This window comes from Peromyscus leucopus, unplaced genomic scaffold (assembly GCF_004664715.2).
Source record: "Peromyscus leucopus breed LL Stock unplaced genomic scaffold, UCI_PerLeu_2.1 scaffold_628, whole genome shotgun sequence".
In the NCBI taxonomy this organism is placed as follows: Eukaryota; Metazoa; Chordata; class Mammalia; order Rodentia; family Cricetidae; genus Peromyscus; species Peromyscus leucopus.
Window position 1 is genome coordinate 1 of NW_023505539.1, and position 26,995 is coordinate 26,995.

Genomic DNA, 26,995 nt, shown 5'->3' on the forward strand with positions numbered 1-26,995 from the left:
TGCGGGCTGGCAGATTCAGTGAGATGCAGACCTGATTCTGACATGCGCACTCCCTCCGTCAGCCCATCCTCCAGCACACTGTCTGCAGAAGAAACTCACATGTCTGCCCTACTTTTAAGAGTAACCACGGCAAGCAAGGGGAGATAAACATTCAAACACTCTGATGGGTGGTTCCGGCTGAGTGACTTTACATTATTTTTTCGCCCCCCAGGGTAACATTTTCCATGACTATTTGGAAAACCAGATGTGTTGCATCTCTTCCCCTTTCCAAAGCATTTGGATGCACTCTTGGGAAATGCCCACCGCATGGTCTTGGTTGTGGCAGGTTTCTGTCTATTGATTGGAGTCAATCACAGACACTACCGCAGAGGTCCGACAATACCTCTTTTCAAAACAATAAAATGCCTACATTTTAAAGCTTTATTCATAATTTGTAACGTTCTAGTTTCTAACTAGATCACTGCTGGAAAACTTATTCCATGACCTCAGATCTCCCCAGGGATTCTGGCACACTGACGCACTTCCTGATGACTCCGAGGAGAGGCTCCTTTGAAAGTTATTATCTTCATCCTGAGTCACATTGTTCAGGGAAAATGAAGGTGGGTGGGGTATAGACAACTGTTCTGACTTGTATATGAAGAGAAAGTAATATCCCCCCAGCCTGCCCTCGAAAAGGCACCACTTTCTCATTGGAATCCGCACTGAGGGCCTGGTGACAGCCATCTCCCACTTGACACACACCACTTTGGACAGGTGAGAAGCAGCAGCTGCTGAACACACAGCAGGAGTAATCCAGAATAGCTGTGGCTGGAAGGCTGGGCCGTGCCCGGTGCCAAAACCCGCACCCTTACACCAGCAAGCAGGCAGCCGGGTGGGGACTCCAGGCTTTCTGCACGAGCTCTCTGAGAAGCCGCGTAAGCTCAGAAAGAACTCCGAGAGCCACCTCAGGATCTCAAGTCTCCAAATCACATAGAGTCGCCACTTTGTTAGAGGAATGCAAAAATAAATAAATAAAAATAATGAAGTTTATGTTATCAATAGTGGGTTTGTGTGTGGGGGGGTTGGTCTTCAGGGTTTGTCAGCAAGACTCACTGTCAGCAGACATTTAGTAACATTTAAACCCCACTCTTTACACATGCTATGATTTTTTTTTTCAAAGTGTCACCATGTATTTTCATTTGGGTGTGTGTTTTAAGTGGCCCAAGAGAAACACGAAATACTTCGTGCATGATGGGAATTTAAACAAGTACTTCTTTATTTTTCCCTATCAACTAGGTTACCAATTCAGTGCTGTTGGCAAAGACTATTCAGTTAAATACTAACCAAGAAGGTTGCTTCCTGGCTATGACAAAAGTGAGTATTCTCTCTTCTTAGAAGTCTGTCTAATGAATATCTTCCTTCTGAGACCAGTTTTCCAGATCCAAGGACGCACATACTCAATAGATTTGATCTTACAGTGGTCCTAAGTTATGGGTTAATCAAATGAATCGATGAGCTGACACTGGAGTGAACGGATGAGCAGCCTGACAGCTAGTAAGATTCTAGCCACCCCAACTCTATCCCCCAATACCGACAGGTGGTCACGTCAGCGGAGGACTTTGCTGCAGCCAGGAACATCAACAATTTGGAATAAGATGACAGATACATGTAGTGGGTAGCTGTTCTGTCTATGACCTTGAAGCACCACCCCTAGAGATATAGCAGGTAACCGTCCTACCTACCTATGACCTTGAGGTACATGCCCCTGGGGCGTGGCCTCTCCGAGACTCTTAAGACCTAAGAAGCACGTAGGCAGCTCCCTCTTCAATCCCTCGCGAGACTTGGATGTGAGAGACTTGGATGCAAGACTGATCCAGGTGGCCGGAACAGCGTTCCAGAATCCGTGTCAAGTGAGTTCTTCCCCTTAATAAATTCTTTGCCCTTTAAACAGACTCCGTGGATTTCTCCTTATAGAAACAGGGCCTAGAAGTCTCCTCCAGCTGTATAGAATGCTGGGCTTAGAGCTAGGCACCCACCTGCCTGTTGAGTGGTCCCCCATCTGCAGTCTGCAGCCGTGATCCATGTTCACCGATGTATACCGGGGAGTGTGGGGCATGCTCTCCCATGGGAAGGCCGCAGCCTCGTCAGCATCCTCTTGGTCTGTTCCATCTGTCTGGTGACCCCCCTGGACGCCGAGCTCCGCAAACCCAGGCACATTGTCTGGCTGTTCACTCTGAAAGCAGCATACAAGATCATAACTTGGCTCATATTCTTTTGTTCTACAGACTGACTTTTCCCCTGCAATCGAGTCTCATTATGAGAGTAGCCAAGACGAGCCTTTGTGTGAGACCAAACTCCTCCTCACACTGGAACTGTGTGTGTGGCCTGTCGGGTAACTGCTCACCTTGCAGGTGATCTGGTCCTCAGTCATTTCCCTCAGATGCTAGCTTTACTTAACCACACTTCTTTCCCTTAGGCAGCAAAGGTGCTTGACATGTAAGAAACGATTAATGACAAGCTTTATGCTTTGTAGATTACGTTTGCTCACAGTGGCAGGAGGAGGAATTCCAGGGTATTGATCAACAAGAAACCTCACAACCGTATCTCGGCCTGGCCGAACAATGTGTTTCCCTGTCATGGACCCCGGGAACCTGGTTGAATAAACTTTTAAAGATGTTCTTCAATCTGAGGAAAGAGAATTACCATGCGCAGGGTCACTGAAAAGGGCAGACAAAAGACTTCAGCAGCTCAATGGGCGCCGAGCACTCACAGTGCAGGAGCAGCAGAGTTAGTAGCTTGTGTGACTGCACTGGCTGCCCACGCTGCGTGTGACCGAACTGTGACAGAAAGCGAGACTGAGGAACAGGACACGCAAAGCCACGGGGCGCTCGGACTTGGTCAGTGCTAAGCACGGCAGCCCACACCGGCAACCTCAGCAGTCAGGAGGCTGAGGTACAAGAACTTCTGTGTAGAAAGCCAGCCTAGGCCACATACAAAGATGCGGCTTCAAAAAACAAAACAAAACAAAAAAACCTAAGGGGCAGGAGGATGGCTCAGGAACTAAGAACCCTGGCTGCTCTTGTACAGAGAGGGACCTGGGTTTAGTTCCCGGCACGACCAGCCCTCACAACCATCTATTAACTCCAGTTCCAGAGGGATCTGACACTCCCTTCTGGTTCTGCAGGCCCAGGCCCCAGGCCCACACATGGTGCACAAGATCTACAAGCAGGTAAGACACTGGAACACCAAACAAACAAAACTAAATAGAAAGCAACAAACCCCGCTCTCTACGTCTTGGAACTGAGACACATGGGTAAACATGGACACATACTGGAGCCCAGGCCAAAGACATGAACTCACTGAGACCCACGTGATGGAAAGAGAGATAGTTCCTTCGAGCTGTCTTCTCACCTCCGTATGCATGCTATGACATGTGTAAGCATACACAAAGTGACCCACGCGAGGCTCAGAAGAGATCCTTACAGAGCTGGAGGGACAGGCTCCAGCATGTGGGGACGTGCAAGGACAGGAAACATTTGTGCACCAGCTTGTATAAACCAGTGAGTTTGAATGAGGTAGTGAAGACCTCGGGATGATGATGACTTTAAGGATTTCTATCCATCCACGACAAAGGAAGGAGTGAGCAAAACCGCTCCAGGGTGCAATTAAAGAAAGACCTACTCGGGAGCAGAGGCAGGTGGATCTCGGTGAGTTCGAGACCAGCCTGGTCTACAGAGCTAGTCCAGGACAGTCTCCAAAGCTACAGAGAAACCCTGTCTCGAAAAATCAGAAGAAAAAGAAAGAAAGAAAGGAAGGAAGGAAGGAAGGAAGGGAGGAAGGAAGGAAGGAAGGAAGGAAGGAAGGAAGGAAGGAAAGAAGAAAGAAAAGAAAGAAAGAAAGAAAGAAAGAAAGAAAAGAAAGAAAGAAAGAAAAGAAAGAAAGAAAGAAAGAAAGAAAGAAAAACCTTAGAGCACTTAGACTTGAGTCCAAGTGTGGCACTCGTGCATGCTGGGATAGGCCAACTCTGTTTCCATGGCTTGGCTCGACCCCGAAGGATAAATGACACAAGAGGTCACACTGGGTGGGTGGCAGAGTGGTGTGGGGGTGTCAGGAACACAGCAGCCACCAATTCCACGGGCTGCGTGGGTGGGAGGCATTACCTCCTTGAGGTCCTCTCCTCCGTCCTCCATCTGCTTGCCTGCCGCCAGTGCTTCAGCAACCACCTGAGCTTGACGTAGAAGAGGAAGATGTTCTGCCTCAGGGACCGCAGCTCCTGCTGCAGCAGGTTCTTCTCGTCGCTCCAGGTTCGCTTGTGGAGGGTGTTCTGCAAGGCCAGGCTGTGCATCTCCAGCTCTTTCCACCGCAGTGCGTAGAGGTGGTCCTCTTCCATCTTGAACAGAACCGAGAAGAGGCAGTGAAAAAAGCAGCTGATGATCCGATGGGCCGGCCAAACCCAACCAAGGTTCTCGAGAGCAGCCCTACCGTCTGTCCAACCTGGATGGTGCACGGGGGATGTGAGACACGGGAGTTATACGTTCAGGGTGATTAACGACCTGATGTGCAAAACCTCACGAATTTGGGGATTTAGAAGCAAGTGATATTTCAAAGGAAGGCATTGAAATCGTCTTCCCTGTCAACCTTCCTCCATGCTGTTTAGATAGCTCCAACTGCCATCAGGAAAATGTTACTTAGACGCATGGCTTGCAATCAACTCAGATGCCATTTAAGGAGACCCCATTTCCCCTGTGTGCTGTGCTTGGCACACAAGGACTCATTACTATGGCAGAGAAGAAAAGAATTAGAAATCCACCTCTTCCTGAGGCTTCCGGCTTCTCTCAAGCCCCGGTAGAGAATACTGAGACAACAGAAGACCTACTATGCGCTAGAAAAATTAGAGCAAATGGGCCAGAAAGAACTCTTCTGAGCATGCAGGACTCAACTGTGCATACCAGTAAGCAAATGTGACGACCCATTTCCATACTTTAGACTTAGTGTGCCCATTAAATGTGTTCACCGCTTAGGGAAATGAAAGCACCACTGAAGAATTACCCATCTCCATCTCTGCATTAAGTTCCTCTGCTTTTTTCTTTTTAAGACAGGGTCTCACTATGTCCCTCAGACTGCCCTCCTGTTCCTGGGTTAAAAGCAAATCTCTTGCCTCACCTTTCAAAGTAGCTGGAACCACAGACATATGCCACCACACCTGGCTAAATCAGTGTGTGTGTGTGTGTGTGTGTGTGTGTGTGTGTGTGTGTGTGTGGTTTTTTCAAGACAGGGTTTCTCTATGTAGTTTTGGTACCTGTCCTGGAACTCGCTCTGTAGCCCAGGCTGGCCTCGAACTCACAGAGATCCGCCTGACTCTGCCTCCCAGTGCTGAGAGTAAAGGTGTGCGCCACCACTGCCCAGCTGCTAAATTATTTTTGTTTAATATCTATATGGAGCTCTTCTAAGCAGGAAGCAATTACTGTGTCAGTACTAAGCAAAAGGGTACAGATAAAATCTTATTTTGCAGATAAAGACTCAAGGATAGCCTTTTTGTAGTGGAAGGGCTTCTGAATCAGACCGAAACGAGGGTTGGAATGGCACCCTACCACTGCCTTCCGACTTAACACTTAGACCAAAAGCCAAGGAAGTGGTTTTCTTATAAAGCGTTAGATTAATCCTCAAGAACCATACATAGGATTACAACCATGGCTGCCTGGTGGAGATAGCAATATGGCCTGATGTGATCAATGGAGGTTGGTATCTTCTGAGAAGGTCCGCATGGCTGTGCAGGGACCTCTCTGGCTACTGTTCTAACACCAGATTACACTGGATTTCAAGCTGGAAGAGGAAACACGACCGATTTATTCTCCACCTCCACAGTCCTCAGAGTCCCAACGCTGGTTATCCCCAGAAGGCCGTGATGGCATGGAGTAGGAAGAGCCGGGGGCCCTGGAAAGCCAGCTCTGCAGCTCCTCACTGCGCTGTCCCCGACTGGGGACATTCCAAGTACCTCAGTGGGAAGCAAAAGGCAACAGTAACGACTTCCATCATGCTCTACTGTTCCCTGGCAGCACCCTGTCCAGACCCTAGGGGACCCGTGGACCTCCCTTACACATCTCTGTCTACTTCCTTCTGTTTGTCCATTAGGTACCTCTAGAGCCCAGAGCTTGGCCTCTCGCTCTCTGTCCTCTTCCTTCTCAAGAAGCTAAAAGATAACACCTTCTCTTTGAAGACCTTTTCAACACACTCCTTTACCATAAACCACACTTGGGACTCTGCTACCAGGTCGCCAGCATCTCCGGGCCAGCCTCACCTTTCGAAGCATTTTTTTGGAGCAATGAAAACGCCTACATGTGTGTGCATATGTGTGTGTGTGGGGGGGGGGGGCAGATTTCTCTCTTACGTAATTCTTTCTCCTCGGTAATAATGTGTGAAACTTTACCTCTACAGAATACGTTTGGAAAGGAGTGTGCACCTGGGAAGACACAACAGGAGACACAGGTCTGGCACCCAACTCTGCAACTTTCTAAGCTGCAAGGTATAGCAGACACTCCTTAATCAGCCATGACCATTTAGAGCCTCTTGGCCCTAGCCACCATGGAGGTATGTGCCTAGAGCACATAGTCCTGGCCAAAACAAATTCTTGGATATACCGAATGACTCATTTTGCATAGTATATGTGTTTTTGGAGGATCAAGGTACTTATTCGGTGCCAACTGCTCTGCTTTGCTTCCTTTTGAAGCTACAGCTCTCTTCTAAGAAGGAGCACAGGGGAGAAGTGGCAATCTGCATCTAGATACCTGCTCACAACTTAATTAGATGCAAGAGGCAGGGCAGTGTCCTGGAGGCCCAGGGCAGGAGCACCAGGATCTGGGAATCCTTAGTGAATAAAGGATAATTAGCCTATAACACATATTTTAAAAAATAACTACAGTTAACCAGGCCATAGCTCAATTAGTGGCTGCTTTTTGAAGACAACACTTTTGGTGAGTTGATGTTTCTCTCCGACAACTCCTTCACGGTGACAGACACGCTTCCTGCCTGATGACATTTGAAGACCTTGTTTCATGTTAGTTATTCCTGGTGGGTATCATTGCAGGAAAGTCAACCAGACCTGAAGATTTTCAAGAAACTACATTTCTCCCTATCCACGGTCTTGCTTACTGTGGCTTGTAATCTGAGGGCCAATCACAGTCCACAAATATTGAATAGGAAAACCCCCTAAATAACTACTTCATCCATCTTAAGCGTTTACTGCGGGACCTTGTTACAATGGTTTAGTTACTGCTGTTCAGCTCTACTGCGCATGATTTTCAAGTTAAACAACACCAAAATAAACAGCATAGGAGAGGCTTGGTACTCTCTGTGGTTTTCAGGCATCTCTGGAATGTTCTAGAATGTCCCCTCTTTGGATTAGGAGGGACAACATTACTGAAAAGCGTGCTACAGAGTGGAAAGGAAGATGGACCGTTTTCTCCGGTGCATCTAAGAGGGAGCCTCTCAAGCGAGTGACCCGTCTAAATGCCGACAGGTCTCAGCACCTGCATGCAACGGACAGCGTCCCCATAAAATGCATCATAGTACTGATCCTGGGGGGCTCTGCAGCCCTCGGGGGCAGGCGTGCTGGGATCCTCATGAAATATTTACCTTCCGGATCTTGTTTGTGTATGTCTCTGTCTCCTCTTGATGCAGTCTGGCCGCCTGCACGAGCTGACCCTGTAGCTCTTCTACGGACACACTCTGCTCAGGTAAAAGCAGGGGGGCCCCTGAGCTGATCGGCAGGATAAAGGAAGGGTTTAGTGCAAGTGAGACCTCTGCCTCCGGTGACGACGCAGGACACACATCTGTACAAGCGCTGACAGACACGGGACGGGGACACAGCACAGAGGCTGCAGCAGTGGAGTGACCACCTCTCCCCGGGGCTTCTCACGGGGGGAGCCCTGCTGCTCGGGGCTCCACGGCTATTTGAACGGCCCTGCAACTTTTTTTGACGTAGGAAAGGAGGCAACAAAGTGGGAACCTTGAATCACAACCACACACTGGCTGGGACAAAAAAAAGAACAGGGTGTGCCAGAAGGCTCTCTGATACCACGGCGGCTTCTCGGTGGGTTACAACGTGTAAGGAGAAGGATTGGTGAAAAATACCTCCGTCCGACATGGCCACCATCACAGTCAGCCTCCTAGACACACTTCCCTGAGCCATCAGGGGTCTTGCTAGGGGGTCCAACCAATCTGCTTATATGATTGCATATGGGGGGTTTTCCCGCCCTATCCAGGGCGCCTTTAATCTCACAGCAAGGCCCGGGTCTGGTCACTCAGAGCGGCTGCGGCTCCTCCCAGGACAGACACCTGTTTTTTAAGCCTCTCCTTGTCACACCACGTCCAGGAACTGCACAGACCTATTAATACTGACTACACTCCAACCTAGGGATAGACCCAGGGATCTGTACTATTGTTCTTATTGACAAAGCTTACACTTTATGACCAAATGGCCATGAAAGAGAGATTAGTCATGATTCTTTTTTTTTTTTTTTTTTTTTTTTAAGTCTTTCGAGACAGGGTTTCCCTGTGTTGGTTTTGGTGCCTGTCCTGGAACTCACTCTGTAGCCCAGGCTAGCCTCGAACTCACAGAGATCCACCTGGCTCTGCCTCCCGGCTGGGATTAAAGGCATGCGCCACCACTGCCAGCTAGTCATGATTCTTAAAGGAACATTTTATTAAAATCAGAGGCACCATTGAAATTTAAGCAAAAAAATTTACCCACTAAGTTTGTATTAATTAAAAGGAGACGATTTTTAAAAATGAAATAAAACAAAACAGGACAGGTCTCTCTACATCACACAACCTGTCCTTGAACTCACAGAGATCTTCCTGCCTCTGCCTCTCAAAGGAGTGTCCACTCCAATTCACTGGGTAGGTCGTTTTAAACACTAGGACCTAGAGTGGACCATTGTGATTAAGACGTGTTATCTCACTGGCTGCTTGTGCCTGCCTTTAACTAAGTTCTACTTCTTACTGGGAAAACCGTTCTAGATGCTGGTGTTACTAGACTTGTCGTCGGGCAAAGACCACACTCCTGGGACAGAAAATACAGAACTCAAAAAGGCAGAGCCAAGGCAGAGAAAGCTACACACCGGGGGTTTCACAACTTTGTGGTAAACTTTAGAGCTCCAAAAGAGTTAAACTCACGGGGCACTGGAGTAACGTGCCTTTAGTCCCAAAACTTGGGAGGCGGAGGCAGTTGGAAGCATTCTTTCTGGCTTACATAATGAGTTCCTGCAAGCCAGGGTTCAGTAGTGAAACCCTGTCTCCAAAATCAGAAGCTGGGGGTGTCCTCAGTGGCAGAGCAACTTGCCCAGCATGTGTGAGGCCCTGGGTTTCCCTAGCATTAAATACTTAAAACCATCCAACTTTAAGAAACTCAAGAATAGGGATCATGAAATGCTACTCACTCTGGTCTGTGAGTGGTTGGACATTGTTGCGGATTCTCTTTGATGACTAACTTCGATTCCAATGGCTGAATTTCTTCTAAAATATGTGTCGACTTGGTCACAACAACTTACTCTTCCCTCAGGCCTGTGTGGAGCAGCGCTCCACACACTTACTGTTTACTGTCCATTCGATAATCCCATTTATTATCTGAAGATCTCCGTTGAATCCTGACTCAACTCAGTGGTTCGCTGACTCGTATACTCTTTCATTTTTATTTTTATTCCTTTATTTTGAAGTTTGGTATTTTTATAAATTAAAACTCCCTGCCCGTTTCACACATGTATATAATGTATTCTGCTCATCTCTGCCACCTGCAACCTCTTTTTTTATTCCCTCCCCTCACTCTCCTTCTCAACATTTCCCACTTTCATGTCATTTTTGTATTCTATTCCTATAATCCGTCAGTTTAATTAGGATTGTTTGTACGTGCGTGGCTACAGGATGCTTTGCCTGATCTAGCTTGGTGGACATTTTTTTAACTGTGTGTTTGAAGTTCTGCACTGTGAGCTCATCTTCAAGGGCATTTTATTTAGTGGTCTCGCACATGACTTGGTTGACAGCGTGGGTTGTGATTATAAAGCTGACTTTGTGCTTGCCAAAGGCATCATTTTAGACATAATCCTTGGGGATTCTTAGAACAAACTGGTAACGTAAGTTCAAATCTTGGTCCGAGTAAGGTCAGCTACAGTTCCTTTTCCTCTCCACCCACAGCCTGTGCTGGCGGACAGGTTCCCGTAGGCAAATGTTTTCCTGCTCATCGATGCCCTGTGGTTAGCCCAATGTCTGTCTTCTGTTCCTTGGAGCTACTGAAGCCATTGATCACCACTGCTGGCAACGACCATGTCCAAAGCCACATGTCTAAAGGCCGAATACTGCTGCCTGCCCACTTTGGAGTGAGTTCTAACTCTAGAAGATGCCTGAGAATTCACTATTCAAATGGATATATATGTTTAATTTATATATGTGTGCCTGTGTGAATTTATGTGCACCTGTATATGAAGTGTGCCTGTAAAGGCCAGAAGAGGGTGTCAGATCCTCTGGAAGTGGCACTATACTTGATTGAAAGCTGCCCAGTGGGGTGCTGGGAACGCAAACCCAGGCCCTCTGGAAGAGCAACAAGTGCTCTTAACTGCTAAGGCATCTCTCCAGCCTGGTATGTTTTATATTTTATACAGTGCAATTGGGTACATACATTCTGGGTACCACCCATAGCACTGGGGTCACAGCAGGAAGGTTCTGCATCTCAGTGTTTTCTACGGGGCTGTTTTGGGGGCCTGGGTGCTGGCCGCCAGCTTTCATTCTGCTCACACATTACAGATTCGAACTGTGAACACTCTCTAGATGGCAGTGTATTAGACACTAGCCAAAGTGTTGTGTTACTGAGACACATGCAGACATTCTAATCAAGTTCATTGTTAAGGAAAGTATATAATAAGATACCTTCGGAAAGGCACCAAGACTAAATAAAAATTTATTTTTTTCATATGCACTTTGTACACATAGTCTGAAGGCAATTTTATACAGTATTTTTTAATAATTCTGTGTGTGATGCTGCATGGTATGGAATTTTCTATTTATGGAGTTATTTGGATATTCAAAAGTATCAGACTGGGGCATTTTGGGTTTTCAGTTTAGATATGTTCAATCTTATATTACTTTATAATTTTATAATAGTTTTCATCTTAATAAATATTTTAAATATTATAAAGAGATAAGCCTCCTTCTTCAGCAACATCTGATTGACAGCATGCCTTTTTATTTGAGCCACACTTGTACTGGGTCACAGAGAGAGTCCTTGAGGTCATCTGAGGGTATTTACCTGGGTAACAGATTTATTACGGAGGGCCAGCACTGCCTAGGTAGGACCATGTGCACTTAAGATTCCTGCCCTTTCAAGTTTTCTTTTCAAAGTGGTGTCCCTTTTGCTAGTGAAATAGGCCGAACAATTGTGGTCACTCCAATGTCACAAAGAACAAATACAAACACACTGTGTCAAAAACTCCTTCTAGAATGATTCTACTTCCACACAACTGCAAACAATCACATACATTTAGGGAACATTTGTACACAACACAAATTTCCTGTAGAAAAATAAACACTTTCTTTATCACAAATCTCCAAGGTTTGAATTTGCACAACCATGCTTTGGCTCACTTACCTATTTTGATCATAACAACAAATGAACTCACCCGGCGATTATTCTATTAAACACTAGACATACTTGTTTCTGAGGCTGCAGAGACACTAGCCCTGGCATCAGACGCACCCTCACCCGTCAGCATTCTGAAACCCACCATCCATGCCCCTCCCGCTCATTTCTACATTGCTAACTTTTTAAAAATAACTTATTTAACTTTATTTATGCACATTGGTGGTGAAGGTGTCAGATCCTCTGGAACTGGAGTTATAGTTGTGAGCTGCCATGTGGGTGCTGGGAATTGAACCCCGGTCCTCTGGAAGAGCTGCCAGGGCTCTTCACTGCTGAGCCATCTCTCCAGCCAATACACTGCTGACTTTCTGACCAGCTCCAGATAAGCAGCTTAATAAATTAGCCCAGGCTTAATGTCCAAAAGGAGAGCGCTTTTTCACTGTGACCCCCTCCACCACCCAGCAATCACTTACACCGTAGGACCCCACAACTACTCCAGGACTATGACCTCACTTCTGGTGAATTCCATTTCGTCCTGGCCATTTTTTTGCCCACCATTCCTGCCAAGCTCGGTCTATGAGGTCCACACATGTACAAATAGCTTGGCAAGACCCCACGTAGTTTTCCTGGACTGGTATTTCACAGCTGAGACATGAGGGACCGCAGATGCTGTGTGCTTCCGTGATTAAGGGATGAAGAGGAGGACCGAGCGAGAAGAACCCTTTGAGAGCCGACACAGACACTCAAGCCGCTGGCACAGGCCTGGTGTCATTTATGTCTGAAACCCGACCAGGGTCCACGCTTGGCCACTTCTCACTCGGGTCTATTTATAAGGTGCCTTGCACATTCCATAGGAAATGTCCTATACAATGCTTGCTCTTAAAGTAAGGGAATCTCTTGGCAGGCTTACTGGGAAACATGGGGCAAAGTCGGGGTCCAGCGCACAGTGGGAGCCAATACACATCGGGGTGAATAGGCAACGGGAGTGTCGATCCTTCTAAGTCTGCTTGTTCATAAGTTTTGGGGGCTGCTAATTTCTGTGCATTTGCATTAATGAGCTAACAGGTGTGAATGAGTTCTGACTTCTATTTAAAGAACCCTGGCTCAGACACACCTTTCCTTTCCTAGGTTTGGTAAAGGGGTGGGGGGCAATCTGAACAGCAGGCCATTGATATTACACCCGTTTACTATCTGCCTAAGAGTGGACTTTCTTTTCTTCCTCGATGTTAGCAGTGCTGCCCCTAATGTTGCTAGAGTGTCCATAGCTTAAACCTGGCCAAAAACAAAAAAACAACCCCCCCCCCCAAAAAAAAAAAAAAATTGATCTTCCAAAGGAGCAACTTGCCCCCTTTCTTCCAGCCTCAACAGCAGCGCTCTGAAGGCCAAAAACACAGAAGGTGTCTCACAAACAGGGCTGGAGAAGTCTATCCTTTTAAAAAAACACTTGCATTTAAACTCTGAAAGATGTTCTTTTAATGCCAGGGTTCTTGCCTGTCGGACACTCTCCCCAGCTCTTCCTCCCCACTTCCTCCAAGAACCAAGGATAGAGCGCCAAAGGAGTTTTAACACACAGGGACAAGTTGGCTCGAGGACAGACCCCCTGGTTATTTAAAGGGCACTACAAGAGGGGGCAGAGACAACTGCCAGCAGGGTAGACCCCGGCTGCATGCCAGGCCTCACTCTGGATCAACGTCCTACACTGGGACTGAGGTGGCTCAATAGTAGAGCAGTTGCTTAGCATCACAAGGCCCTGGGTTCAACCCCAGCGTAACAGAAGTGTCCATGTTTGTGTCCCCACCACCACCCCCTACCCCTGCCTGCCATGACTCTGAAGTCTGTGTGAGTTTTCAACACAGAGCACTTCTGTGGTCAGGATGCCCTGCAAACTTCCAGGAGCTCCATGCTGTCTCCAGGACAGGCCTCACAGCAGCAAATTTAAAGCTGTCTTAACTGGGAGGCTTTTCTTGCTTGCTCCTTGGAAATGCCCATTGTACAGTCTGTTAATATTCTGACCCGCCCCTTAGGGCTATCCTGCATCCTGACGTAGAAGCCTCTTCTTAAGGAAAAACTCCACTCCTTCTTTCTCTCTCTTTCTATTTCTCTCTCTCTCTCCATTCCTATAAGGTGTGCACCCCTCGATCCCTCTCTCCCCCTCTCCCTCGCTTTCTCTCCCTCTTTCTTGTCTTCTCTTCTTCTTCTCTCTATTATAATAAACCATTTCCGTGTGATGCAGCGTCTGGGTTAAGTCCACCCGCCGCCACCCTGCCCATATGGAGTGGGTCGCCCACAAGCCCGCCACTGCCTCTGCCCAGCATGTCAGTATGTTTCCCTGCACACACGCATGCATGCACGCACTCGCGGAATACCCTCAGGGCCCCCTCTTATGCATTATAACACAGTCCTTTAGCATAATGTAACACTGCAACCAGCGAGGCTATGGGAGTGACGCACTGTGCCAGGACAGGTAGCCTCCCTGACTGGAGCCCTACAAGGGAGGAAGGACTCTTCCGACAAAAGGAACACCTACAGCAGGATGAAGGGCTACTGGACAGTTAATTACATTTTTAAAAGTAGATGTGTTTACATACGTGATCCCTTTTCTATACCACGGGAAATACCTCTGTGAATGAAAACACCAGAGTAAAGGATGTGTGGGTTCTCTCACCCCTTCTAGGGAAACAAGCTGCTGTGGGATGGTCTGTATGTCAAATTGCTCTGGTTGGTCAATAAATAAAACACTGATTGGCCAGTGGCCAGGCAGGAAGTATAGGCAGGACTAACAGAGAGGGATTAGAGAAAACAGGAAGGCAGAGAGAGTCACTTGCCAGCCGCTGCCATGACAAGCAGCATGTGAAGATACTGGTAAGCCACGAGCTACATGGCAAGGATAGATTTATGGAAATGGATTGATTTAAGCTATAAGAACAATTAGCAAGAAGCCTGCCACAGCCATACAGTTTGTAAGCAATATAAGTCTCTGTGTTTACTTGGTTGGGTCTGAGCAGCTGTGGGACTGGCGGGGGACAAATATTTGTCCTGACTGTGGGCAAGGCAGGAAAATTCTAGCTACAACAAGCTCCCTTGACCCGGCCTTTGTCAGTTTCCTAAACTTACTTCCCCCTTTAAAAATATACAATAGAAAGGAACCTGAATATATATTCAAAAGAATGGTGGTGTTATCATAAGGTAGCCAGTCACCAAATGACAGTGGCCAGAAATACAGCCGTGGAGAGTGTAGGCTCTGGGCTGCCAGGCTCTGCCGGCACAGAACACTGGTGCAGGCCAATAAAAACAGGGAGGAGGAGGGCCTGGTGGTCACCTCTCTGCAAAGGCCTCATTTTTGCCATTCACAGAGTAAGAGTCAAGTCTGGAGAGCAGATCTATCCTCCCGGGCTCTCTGAGCTGTACTGCTGGCGTTACCTCCCAGGTTGACCCATCCACCTTTCCTGGAGACTGGCTGTCCCTGTGGATTTGACTTCGTTCAGTTTTCTCTCTGCAAACCCGTGGCTGGTTTCTGAAGCTGTGATGCCTGCACGCAGGCAGTACTTTGCCATCTAGCACCAACAGGACCCAGGAGGCATTCAGCGGGTGAAGGGCTCTGAGGCTTACAGACCTTCCCTAGACGGGACATGCGAGAATAGCCGGCCTCCTGAGGTGGGGGCTACAGTTCTCAAACAGTCCATCACAGGACTACCACCTGCTGACAAACTACGGTTTTCACCCAAGGACTGGGAGGTGACTCATCTGTTAAAACATTCTGCCCCTTGTTCTTAAGCCTCCTTTATGCTGTCCAGCACGTGGTACGTGGGGAAGCAATTCCCACTCACAGCTTAAAGAATCATTACATATAACCACAGGAGGAAAGCAGAGCAGTACTTGGACCCACTTCATAGATGAGAAAACAAAGCCTTACTCAGGAGACCAAGCTTGTAATAGACACTTTGGCTAGAGACCCAGAGCTCAAAATGTCCCTGAGGAACAGATCAGTGGTGCAGCACCCACTGAAGGTTGGGAAAAGTGTCTTCCTGGGCTGTCCGGTGATGAGTCACCCGAGCGCCATTTGAAAAGTGTGCATCTGCGCCCTACCCAAGCAACTACCAGCCTTCTCAGACGGGGACCCTGTGTGCTGTATGGGCTACCAAAGTGCTTCTTGTGAAAGTTTCAGAGTCCTGAGACACTCACTCATGAAATCTATGGGAAACAAGTACCTCCAGTATGTGGCCATTCTGTTATACTTCAGTTATAAACTGAGGGACGTCTAACTTGCAATTTAAAGTGGATACACCAAACTCTGTCTAAAAACTGTCCTGGGGAAACATTAAAGTGCCAGATGCTCATGCTTGGTGCTCTGCCTGGAGGGCCGGGAACTCTGCCACTCTCAGTACCTAGTGGCTTTCCCCATGGGATACAGTGATTCTGCTTGCTTCTGGTAAGTTAATACCAATATATGCTCAGCTCTCTCAGAGGAGGGGCTTTTCCTGTCACAACCCTATGAGTCCAGACTGAGTTCCCTTAGGGCATATACCTAGGTAGTGCCTTCTCAGGTGACCTGGCATCTGAGGTTGACAAGGGTCAATGGTACTGCACAGGATGTTTTTAACACTTTTTGATTTCTATGCTTTGGAGGTGATATACAGATGCCCAGCCATAGGGTGTGTGTGTGTGTGTGTGTGTGTGTGTGTGTGTGTGTGTGTGTGTGTATGTGTATATGTGAGTATGTGTGTGTGTGTGTGTGTGTGTGTGTGTGTGTGTGTGTGTGTATGCAAGCACAAGGGTAAAGATGTGATGCATTCTCTCACATGGTGTGTGGGGGGAGGGGGGCAGTGTGTGACAGATCCCCAAACCACAGATGTTTGGTCTCTTTTGGCTGTGACCACCTCTGGTGGTGGCATCAGCAGCTACTTCATGACACTGCACCACTCAGCTCAGCTATGGGGTCCCTTTCCCAACCTACACAGCCAGATTTTCCCACCCAGTGAGCTTGTTTTCGGCGATTACCATCTGAACCTCCCCTTCAGTCCTGCCACGCAGGGGCTGCTCTCGGGCCTCAGAGCTGAGCAGTAGCAGCTTCACGGAGATAAAGATATCCAAAATCTTCAACGCCTCAGAAGTTCTGGTCCTTTTCTGGTGGGGAACCTGTCGCTCCACACTTCCAACCTCACTCTGACACCCTCCCCAGCCCATTCTGTACTGGGAGTTACTGGTGACTCAGAAGCCCCCCTGTATGGAAATGTAACCTCTCTTCAGCAACACAGGAACTGTGTGGGTAGCTTCAACACTGCATACCAGGTTACCATGGCAAGGGAGAAGGCTGAGGAAGCTGCTGGTGGAAAGGAGATAGTCCCCATCTTGCCCAGAGGCTGGAAGAGTGTCTCCAGACACCGTGAGGGCGGCTTGCACAACACAAGCAATGAGGACTGTGGAGGGAAACCCTAAGGAGCTTTCTTGGAAATCAGGAAAGACCCAGCCTGGTTTCCATGCCTGCTTTCTCTGCTGTGGACAGGAAGCCACCGGATGCTCAACTGCAGGGTAGTCTGTCTTATTACATCTCCAGGCACCCACTGCTGTGGGATGTTCTGTATGTCCTGTGGGAGCCCGTTCTTGGGTTCCTTGTGGCTTTACCAAGCGGGTCTGCATAGAGGATGATTAGGACCACGGGCCTGAGTGCAGGTGTCTGAGATGGTCTGCACTTGGCTGTGCTGGGGGATGGTCTGTATGGCAAATGTGTTGCTCTGATTGGTTAATAAATAAAACCTGATTGGCCGTGGCTAGGCAGGAAGATAGGTGGGACTAACAGAGAGGGGAAAAGAAAAACAGGAAGGCAGGAGTCACTGCCAGCCACCAGCCAGGACAAGCAGCATGAAAATGCCAGTAAGCCACGAGCCGCGTGGCAAGGTATAGATTTGTGGAAATGGATTAATTTAAGCTATAGGAACAGTTAGCAAGAAGCCTGCCATGGCCATACAGTTTGTAAGCAAAATAAGTCTCTGTGTTTACTTGGTTGGGTCTGAGTGGCTGTGGGACTGGCAGGTGACAAAGATTTGTCCTGACTGTGGGCAAGGCAAGAAACTCTAGCTATAACCCACAGGTGTATTGGTGTGGGGAGGTGGCGGGGAGAAGGGCAGGCTGCAGTTAGCCCTCACTCTGTCTGACAGGAAAGTTGCAAGTCACCTGCACGCAACTACACACAAGCCCTAGTTATTCATTGCAAAGATGTTGATTCAGGAAGGTTCTACTGGATTCCACATCCCTCCTGTCACATCCCCTCAGGGCCTTGCCACAGGTAGGAAACTTCACAGTGAGCCACACAGTGAGAAGGGGGAGGGAGACAGAAGGCAAGCGGACTCGCAGTGAGCCCCAGCAGCTCACTTACCTCTAGGTTGAAACAGCTCTGGCCTCCCAGCCCGTGGCTCCCGGGATCCCCATCAGCACGCCGGTGGTGCAGCTCCGAGTGGCTCGGAGGCGCGGGCCCTCTCTCTCGTCCCCTCGATCCTGACTGAGCTGCCACTCCAGCTGGTCTCTCAGTTTGGACTGTTAAGTGCACGAAGGGGATTTATTTTGTTGTGAATTTTTAAATGAGAAACAAAAGACAAAGGGGTAGGTAGGTAGGTAGGTAAGGAGGGGTGGGTAAAAACAAAAGTGGGTAGACAATGGGAAAACAAAAAACAAAAACAAAACTACCAGACAGGGAAAAGCATGAATGGAAACAATCAGCTCAAACACTTAAGAGAACGAAACCAAAAGGAGCATGAGCAGGAAGATGCGCTAACATGGAAAGCGGGGTGAATGTGGCGGTGGCGGCTAGGCGTAACACTGGGTATGGACACATGCAATGGGAACAGGCGCACTACCCATGAAGGACACAGGGGAGAGGCTCTGCTTCCTTACTTGTTGAGCAGCCAAAGCCACAGTCCGGGCGGCAGCTGGGCCATGCACCCGGGGCGCGAAGCCTGGGAAAGCGGGTCCTTGCACCTGGGCGAGCGAGGGAGGGCGGCAGGAGCGAGTGGCGGAGGGATTTTCCATCAACACCAGCCTTCTCAGCGCCGGCTCCTCTCCCCCATCCCGGCTTATCTTCCAGAGGGGGTAGGGTGGGCCTGGGGGATGCCTGAGACTTCTCAGAACTGCACTTGTCCCTCTGGCGATAAACCCAGAGGGAGCCGGGCGCTTGTTACTCTGAGTCTAAGTGTCCTGACTGTGGCGGGAGTTGGTATTTTGTCTTAAGCTCCTCACAGCTTCTTCGTCAGGGTGGCTGGTTGGTTGAGACACCAAGAAAGGAGCCATGGAAGGCTGCATCGGTCCCTAGCGCTCCACTGGGCTTTAACTTTGTCACGAAAGGCCCTCTAAACCAGGAAAAGGGGCACAATTCAAAGAGTGGGGGGGAAGGAAGGAGGAAATAAAAAGGAACTTATAAAACAAAATGAAAAGAAAGGAAAAAAAATATGAAACCAACCGAGAGAGAGGATTTGTTTGACGCCGAGGCTTTAGTACAATGCAGGTCTGAAATTAAAACCAAGCAGCGGTGAGCAGCGCGAGTGCCAGAGCAGCCATACCAGCCAGAAGGAGGAAGAACGAGACGGAGCAGGGAGGCGAAGCCGCGAGGCCCCTTACTGCAAGTCTGGGCCCAGCTCCTTCCCCAGGGTCCCGATGGGGGAGTCCCGGGACACCGAAGTCACGGTGGAGAGGAAGCTGGATGACTCTGTGCTGGAAAGCCTTCATCTTCACGTGGATGGTCTCCAACAAGTAGGGGGGCTCGTTCTGGCTGCTACCCTCACCTTCACCTTGGACGCCAGGCGAGGCCGATCCACTGCCCCGCAGGCCTGAATCATGGATGAAGCCGTCCGTGTCAGTGATGAGGCGCTCCACCGTCCGCTCCAGCCGCTGGGCCTCCTGCTTTATGGTCACCAGGCACTCGGTGTCCTCCCGGACTCTTAGGAGCTCTGCTGGGCACGGCTCACTCGCCTCTGAAGGCTTCCCACTTCCAAAGCCGGAGGTCTTCTCGCATACGTCCTCTGAGTCGCTCTCCCCACCAACGGGGCCTTCTCGCTTCGGCTGGGGCAGGCGGCCCTCCTCGCCATCGCTTTCTTTCTTCCCTGCGTCGCTCTCGGCGTCACTGTCTCGGGGGCTCGGGGCACGCAGCCCCAGGTGCGCAGCAAGATCGCACCGCTGGACGTTGGACAGCAGCAGCCGGTTCTCATACTGCAGCTTCAGGACCTTCCCATTCAGCTCATCGATCTGCAGCCTGGCCGACTTCAGCTCCTCCTGCAGGGGAACACTGGCCCCGGGACCCTTAGATACACTGTCCCCAAGCCACCCTGACAACTCCTGGTGAGGCTCAAACTTGAACTTGCTCAGCTCGTGGGTCAGCTGCCGATTGTGGTCTTCGATCTCGGATATGGACCTCCTCAGCAACTCAGCTTCTTCCTCCACAAACTGTAGGTGCCGACGGAGCTCCGTGGAGGACTCCAGGGAGTCCCCGAAGGGTGAGGTAGGAATGCTTGGCACGTGGTCCCTGCCCGTTCCCTCTCGCTCGTGCTGAACCCGCATGTCCTCCATCTCTGCTTTGAGGCCGCGGTTTTCCACCTCGAGTTCCACGATCTTCCGGCCCAAGATGTTGGCTTCCTCCTCCACCAACTTCAGCCGCAGCTTCAGCTCGGCCTCCCTGGTGCTGGGGGGCCCACCAGCCTCCCCTGTTGGGAGCGGGCTGTCCACATCACCATAGAGGGACTTATACTTCTGCAGCTCCTGCTCTAACTCGTCCTTCTCCCGCCCCAGCTTGGCCATCTTTTTGCGCATCAGGGAGGCTTCCTCTTTGGCAAACTGAAGCTGGCACTTCAGATCCGCGCTGTCATCCTGCCAGGCAAGAACAGCCCCAGGGAGGGTTATCTGAAAATACCAAATGTGTGTTTTTTATGATCCCCTCACACCTCACCCCCGACACGCACGCACGCACGCACGCACGCACGCACGCAGCAACCATTCTTCCTGTTGGTACGGTTGGCTTTGGGACAGAAAGGAACCATGACAAAGCACAGTGAGAACTAGAGCCTCTGCAGATGGGGCCCTGGGAAGACCCATAGCTTGTTGCTTTGTCAAGAAAATGAACAGTTAGTTTTGGGGGAAAAACCATGCACATAAAAACCATCAACAAGTTACATACGAAGAAGGAGAAAGTTAAAATAAAGTCAACATGCATCAGGACATGGTGGCCTGGTAACCATGAGGAGCCAATATGGTTCATCGCCAGCACCCAGAAAAAAAAAATCACCAAAATTCTCATCAAAGCTGGTGGTAGAGCTACAAGACTCGGTAAGTACATCCATCCTGAGGCGACTATAAACGCCTCATGTGTCTGGTGTTCTGGAAGGTTCCACTAGGACAGGGAAGTTGACAAGTATAGTTGGAGCTAGCTTTTCACTGACTAGCTGAGGTACGTGAGCTGGGGAAATTCATCCTCCCTCTTGGTATCTCTCCTTCCTCAAGTCTCCCAGAACGATATGAGAACAGAACAAGGAGACAGACGGCGGGCATCAAGGAGCTTTGAAAGCTGAGGTACTCTATAAGAACACACACTGACACTGAGAAGATTTTGGCTACCACAAGCGAAGACACCAGGACTCCTTGCCATGCAAAAACACTTTAGAGCCTTTGGTTCCGGCCTCTGTTTTAGCTGCTGTAACAGAGCAGGAAATTAAACACAGAGACCAAAAAAAAAAAAAAAAAAAAAAAAAAAAAAAAAGCTAAGAGTTTACAAACCTGGGAAGTGGTTCTCAGCAGAATACCAGAGAATCCAGAGGGCTCCCGAGGCCCTTGCCTGATGGAGGTTAAAAAAGTCAACTGCCTTTTCAACCTGGTCTCCAGGCCTTGAAGCAATCTATACTATCTTGGTCTTATGGAACTGGTTTATTCTTTGTGTTCGATAAATAGAAACGGTTAATTACACAAAGCAGCCATGTTTGATTGGCCCGTAAATTCTAAAAGATTGACAGAGGCAGGGTGATGTCTGCAAAGGCTCCCGCGTCACACGGAGGAAGTACTGACGCAGGTAGGAGACTTGCTGCCACCCGGGCTGTCAACCACGTGATGGAACAAGTCAGCCTTCCGTGTGTGACTGACTGCTGTGTTCCTACCATCCAGGAGGATCGACGACATCCTTGAGCTCAGGGAACCGCAGCTACTCTCCGCCACATCCTGGCAGCACAAAGCCACCTGGGAGTGAGATGTAGAAACTGCTTCTTGGGACTCCAGCTTGCTGCTGGCTCACTTTTCCCTGACCACGAACTCGTGCAAGGAGAACTGAGTGACCTGGAAGACTCAGAAGAAGTCTACCAGCAAACTGCAGAAAGCACGATGTAAGGGGTATCCCTTGGAGCCTTTGGGTACCCTATGAGAGATACACCCCCATTGCTGTCTCTGGGACCTCTTACTAACACACACCCTCTGAGCACTATGCAGAGTGATCTATACATATTTCGAGTTCTGAGGACTTCCACCCTAAGGACTTAGTTTTGACTAACTAGAAGTGAGGCTACCTGCCCTATTTCTTTTCTTGTTTTGTTTTTTGAGACAGGGTCTCTCTATGTAGTCCTGGCTGTCTTAGAATTCTCTATGTAGACCAGACTGGCCTCAAACTCACAAAGATCCACCTGCCTCTGCCTCTTGAGTGCTGGAGTTAAAGGCATTTGCCTCCATGCCTGGCTGCTCTACTCTTTTAACTACTAGGTAAAAATGAGTTCATAGATTGTGGGATTGGATAGGACTTTCTGAGACAGGACTTCATGTGTTTGTAAGGACATACGGTGTGCTTGATCCTGACACTAACAAAGCACACCTGCTCCATCCTCATCCATCATCCATCCATCCATCCATCCATCCATCCATCCATCCCTTCACTGTCTATTTACTCAGTAACAGCAATTGGCATATATTTTTTAAACAGCCCTGATTCCTCAGAACATTCAAAAGCAGAACAATGAAAACTACTTTCCCAGCTTCCTGTTAGACAAAGATGTGCACAGAATCCACACACACCGACAGGTCTCTGCTGTTCACATGAAGAGGAGTTTAAAGGAAACTATAATACTTATCAATGGAGACAAGTTGTAAATACTTTCTAACCCATTTTTTTCTGGGAATTAAATGCAGGAACTGTTAGAACTAACTCTATCTTTAACTGGGTGACCAGAGTGTGCCCATTGGCCTAAACTGCCTAAATGATCTCACACTACCTCCACGGCAGATGAGTCCTTCAGCAGGGACTACTGATGATAATGCCTTCAACCAGACACCCATCCTCTGCCTGCCTCCAGCCGAGACTCAAGCGGGCCAGAGCAAGAGAGGCGCAGGGCCATGTGTTGTAACCCATGTGAGGCCTTGGCCTCGGAGGGCCAGGGAAGATCCTGCCTGGCTCTGGAAGCAATTGTTGTGAAACAGGAGCCTGGATCAGGGACTCCTGCAATCTCTCCCGGGGCTAAGGTGAACTAAGTGACTGGGGAAGGGGAGTCCCTGAAGATTCTGAGACTCTGAAGCTTCCCAGTGTTTACCACCATCTGCTTATGCAAACAGCAATCCTAGGGCCCTGCAGTCACCTTGATGTCTAGAAAACTTGGCCCTCACACTAATCTCATTCTCCACTCTCACATCCTCCCAGCACCATGGTCCCCATCTCCTTAAATCTAGACAAGTGGTAGTCATGGCTGCGATTCCACAAATGGCTGAAAGATGTCCAGTCTGCCATCACCGAAGATTCATCACTGCCCGGGCTTCTTTTCCTCGGAGAAAGAAACTATACAAACAGCGGGTGCTCTAACACATGATGAAGCATGCTGTCATTTCTACCAATACCCATGCAACACTACAAGGCCTGCCACCAGAACTAAAGCAGAGGGGAGGGGAGAGGGGGGAAAGAAAACTTGAAACCTGATAAATAAGGAAGTGCAGGGGTTGGTCTCCTTCACTGCAGCTGAAGCAGGACCCACACTACTCTGTGGGGTCCACGAGAGAGAGGGAGGGGTCCCTCTACCCAAGGGAAGCTGAACTCAGCCTGTTCTGAGGAGGAGCCCACTCCCAATGAGATAAGTTCAGCTCAACAGCTGGCAGCTATACGTTATTAGTTTGTCACAAAGACTTCGCCGAAACTCTGCCAAGACTCCAGGGGAGGGATGGATCTAGGTTGAATCCTAAACTGGAGTATCAAGCTTGAGTTTCGTGAGCCATGGGTAATTCCAGACATAGTTTGAAAACACAAGATCAAGCCCATCTTTCCAAGGGAAACTATTCTAACCGTGGGCAGAAAAGGCAAGCACGGCGGCATGAGGTCAGACACACGGGGACCAGCACCATCACCAGCAGCCAGAAAGGCTTGTCAAGCAACAGAAATATATCACTGCTGGTATATATTCTTTGGCTTGCAAGTCTGCCATCTCGCCAGCACCCAGCAGCCAACTGCTCATGTGCCTACCTTGCGCCTTGGTGCCAGCTTCCTTGGGGTTTTGGTGGCCAACCTGCAGTTCCCAGGGCGTTCCATTCCACCATTCTGCTGAATAGAAACTCCTCTCTCAATCACCCTGCAGACTGTGTGGGGCATCTCCACACAGCACGGGTTGCTTGGGCACAGACCCATGAAGCTACAGCTCCTGTGGCCTGGCATGTTATGTTATACCCAACCTCTTCATCAGTCAGGGATTGCACTTGGAGAAAAAAGCCTTTTGCTGGGCAAGAGACGGGGAACTAGAAACATATTCTAAACCCAGGTTAGCAGAAACACCCAGCAGGGGGATGTGATCTATGGATTCTGAACTGCATTAGTGGGGGGCATGGGGGTGAAGGAGAAATCAGTCTTGTGCTGAGTCCTCAAGGGATACTGATTTTTCTGGAGGACACAGGCACCAGGGTGTGGCAGCTGGAATGTTCCCCACAGACTTCAGCATTTGAACACTCGGTCCCTAATTGGAGACACTGCTTGGTCCCTAATTGGAGACACTCCAAGCTTAGGAGGAAATACGTCACTCGTTGAGACTGAAAGGCCTCCAGTCAATCCAAGTTTGTTCTCTCTACTTCCTGCCTGCGGTTCAAGATGTGAGGTCTCAGCTCGCTGCTCTAGCAGCCCTGCTTCCCCACCTTGATGGTGATGGACTCTTATCCTTCTGGAATCGTAAGTCCATACAAATTCTTCCTTCCAGAAGCGGCCTTGGTCATGGTGTTTTTATCACAACAGAAAAGTAATTAATACATGAGGGACTGATAAAGAGGGGGTTTCCAGGGACGGTGCATACAGGCCCTTGATGCCCTCCTAGTAAGCCTGACTCACTGCATCTCTCCAGTGACCACTGGCTATTTAGAGTCTGCAGAAACTAGATAGCAATAACATCTTTGCTCCCTTCAAACGCCTGATACCAAAAGCAATTTTAAAAAGAGAAAAGGAATCCAGCAAGGCAACTTCAAAAAAACCTAGAGAGCCCAGAAGAATACATACCCTGTATGTAAGAGAAGGCTGAACTTTCTCAGTTTTTTTTTACTGCCTGAATGTTTTACCTTCCAGCAAGCCAATGTAAGGCATTGTTCAGCTACATATTTAAAACACACATACTCACAAACCAATGGCATATAAATGACCCAACCAGCCAATGGTTGCACTATCACACTATGTGAATGACTGTGAAGCACTTTCTGGGGGTTAGGAGAGCTGTCAGACTCCTGGACAACACTTACTACAGCGTCACACATAGCCAGTTTGTTCTCTTTCCTGAAGAGCCTGCAGGTTGTCAGAGCAAGAGAGAGACAAAGGGACGGAGCTGGGGGTGCGGTGAGGAAATGTTCACCCTGAGAAGGTTGGAGCGAACTCCAACGCATTGGCGGGTGATGTTTCTTTGAGAGCCCTAGAGGCAAAGAGGAAATTCCGAATGGGGTGGCGTCCTTGTTAGGACTAGAGCTCTGGGCATGGAAACCTCAGCTTACCTGGCTAAGACTTTTCTTCTCTTTGTACATTTCCCGGCTGCCTCTTCTCTTCAGGGAACTCTGAAAAAGATCCAAGCGTCGCTTTGTTACTGAGGGTAGCACATGACAGCCGGCTCTTGTCCCTCCTGGTGGAGCTACTTGGTTCTAGAGAAAACAACACCCCACTCGTGACATTTAAATGGTGTTGCATGTGTTTGGTGTGGAGTGCTAAGGTAGTTGACATTCTAATTACCATCGCTAGGGAGCATTCATTCCTCAGTTACTCTGTTTAATGCACAAAGAGGGTTCTTAGATGAACTAACATTAAAGAGAAGGCAAGAAGATAGACACAGGAAGTTTCAGAAACAGATACAAAGCAGGTCTGGAGCTGGCTTCTTTCTGAATTACACTTTGTTCAGCTAAAATCAAAATTAATTCTTGTGTTCTGAAGGGTCAGATTAAAAAGTGGTAGGCTCTTATTTATGGAGAAAACAGACCAGGATTTACCGGTCTTCCAGTAATAGATGCCGTGTGTGCCAGAAGAAAATGAAATATGCAGATGTGAAATGAAAGCTAGAAGCAGAGACAAAAGGCTCCTAACTCCGGTGGAGAATTATTGGGTGCTGGGAGCAGGGAGCCTGTGGGTGGAGGATTCCTCCAGTCCTGTGATCTAACAAACCACAGACAAGGCTGGGAACCACAAGATTGCTGAAAAAGACTGAATTCATAATGGCAACCAGAGTGGAAGAAACTACAGGGCTTAATATTCACCAGAAATCTGCAGAACCCACTGGAGGGCAAACATGAAATACTGGTGATCAACGAACGGCAATGATGAATGCTGCCCATAGGGGAGACTTGATGCTATAGAGGCATTACCTTTTTTTATGAAGATAAGATCATTTTGTCCAAATCCCTCTCCCTTTACTATGTAATGTGAGAATAATATGCAATGTGCCTATAACAGGCAGTGTGTGTGTGTGTGTGTGTGTGTGTGTGTGTGTGTGTGTGTGTGTACACTCTATGATGTACTTTGTATGTGTGTATGAGCATAGTCAGAATTTCTAAGGACTTAACAAAGTGATTCTAGAATTCATCTAGAACAGGGTTAGCAAACTAGAGCTGTGAAGCTAATTAAATTGCTTGATCTTCAAATGTGCTTTGACGATATAGTCTGAGGATACAGCCTCCATTCTTCCCTGGATGGTGTGCACAGCACAGACAGAGCTAATAACTGGTGGATATAGTCTCCGTTCTCCCCTGGATGCTCTGCACAGCACAGACAGAGCTAAGCACTGGTGGATACAGTCTCTGAGGATACAGCCTCCGTTCTCCCCTGGATGCTCTGCACAGCACAGACAGACCTAAGCACTGGTTAAAACCATCATCACCTACAAAGTTGACAGCATTTAACCTCCCAGTCTGGCAGAAAAACTCTAAATCAAGAGCAACAAACTG

General features: G+C 48.6%; 1 pseudogene; it reads right to left on the minus strand.

Annotated features, from left to right (window-relative positions):
• Positions 1 to 7: 7 nt before the first annotated feature.
• The window catches only part of LOC119087258, a 90,572-nt pseudogene continuing 63,584 nt past the window's right edge, over positions 8 to 26,995 (minus strand).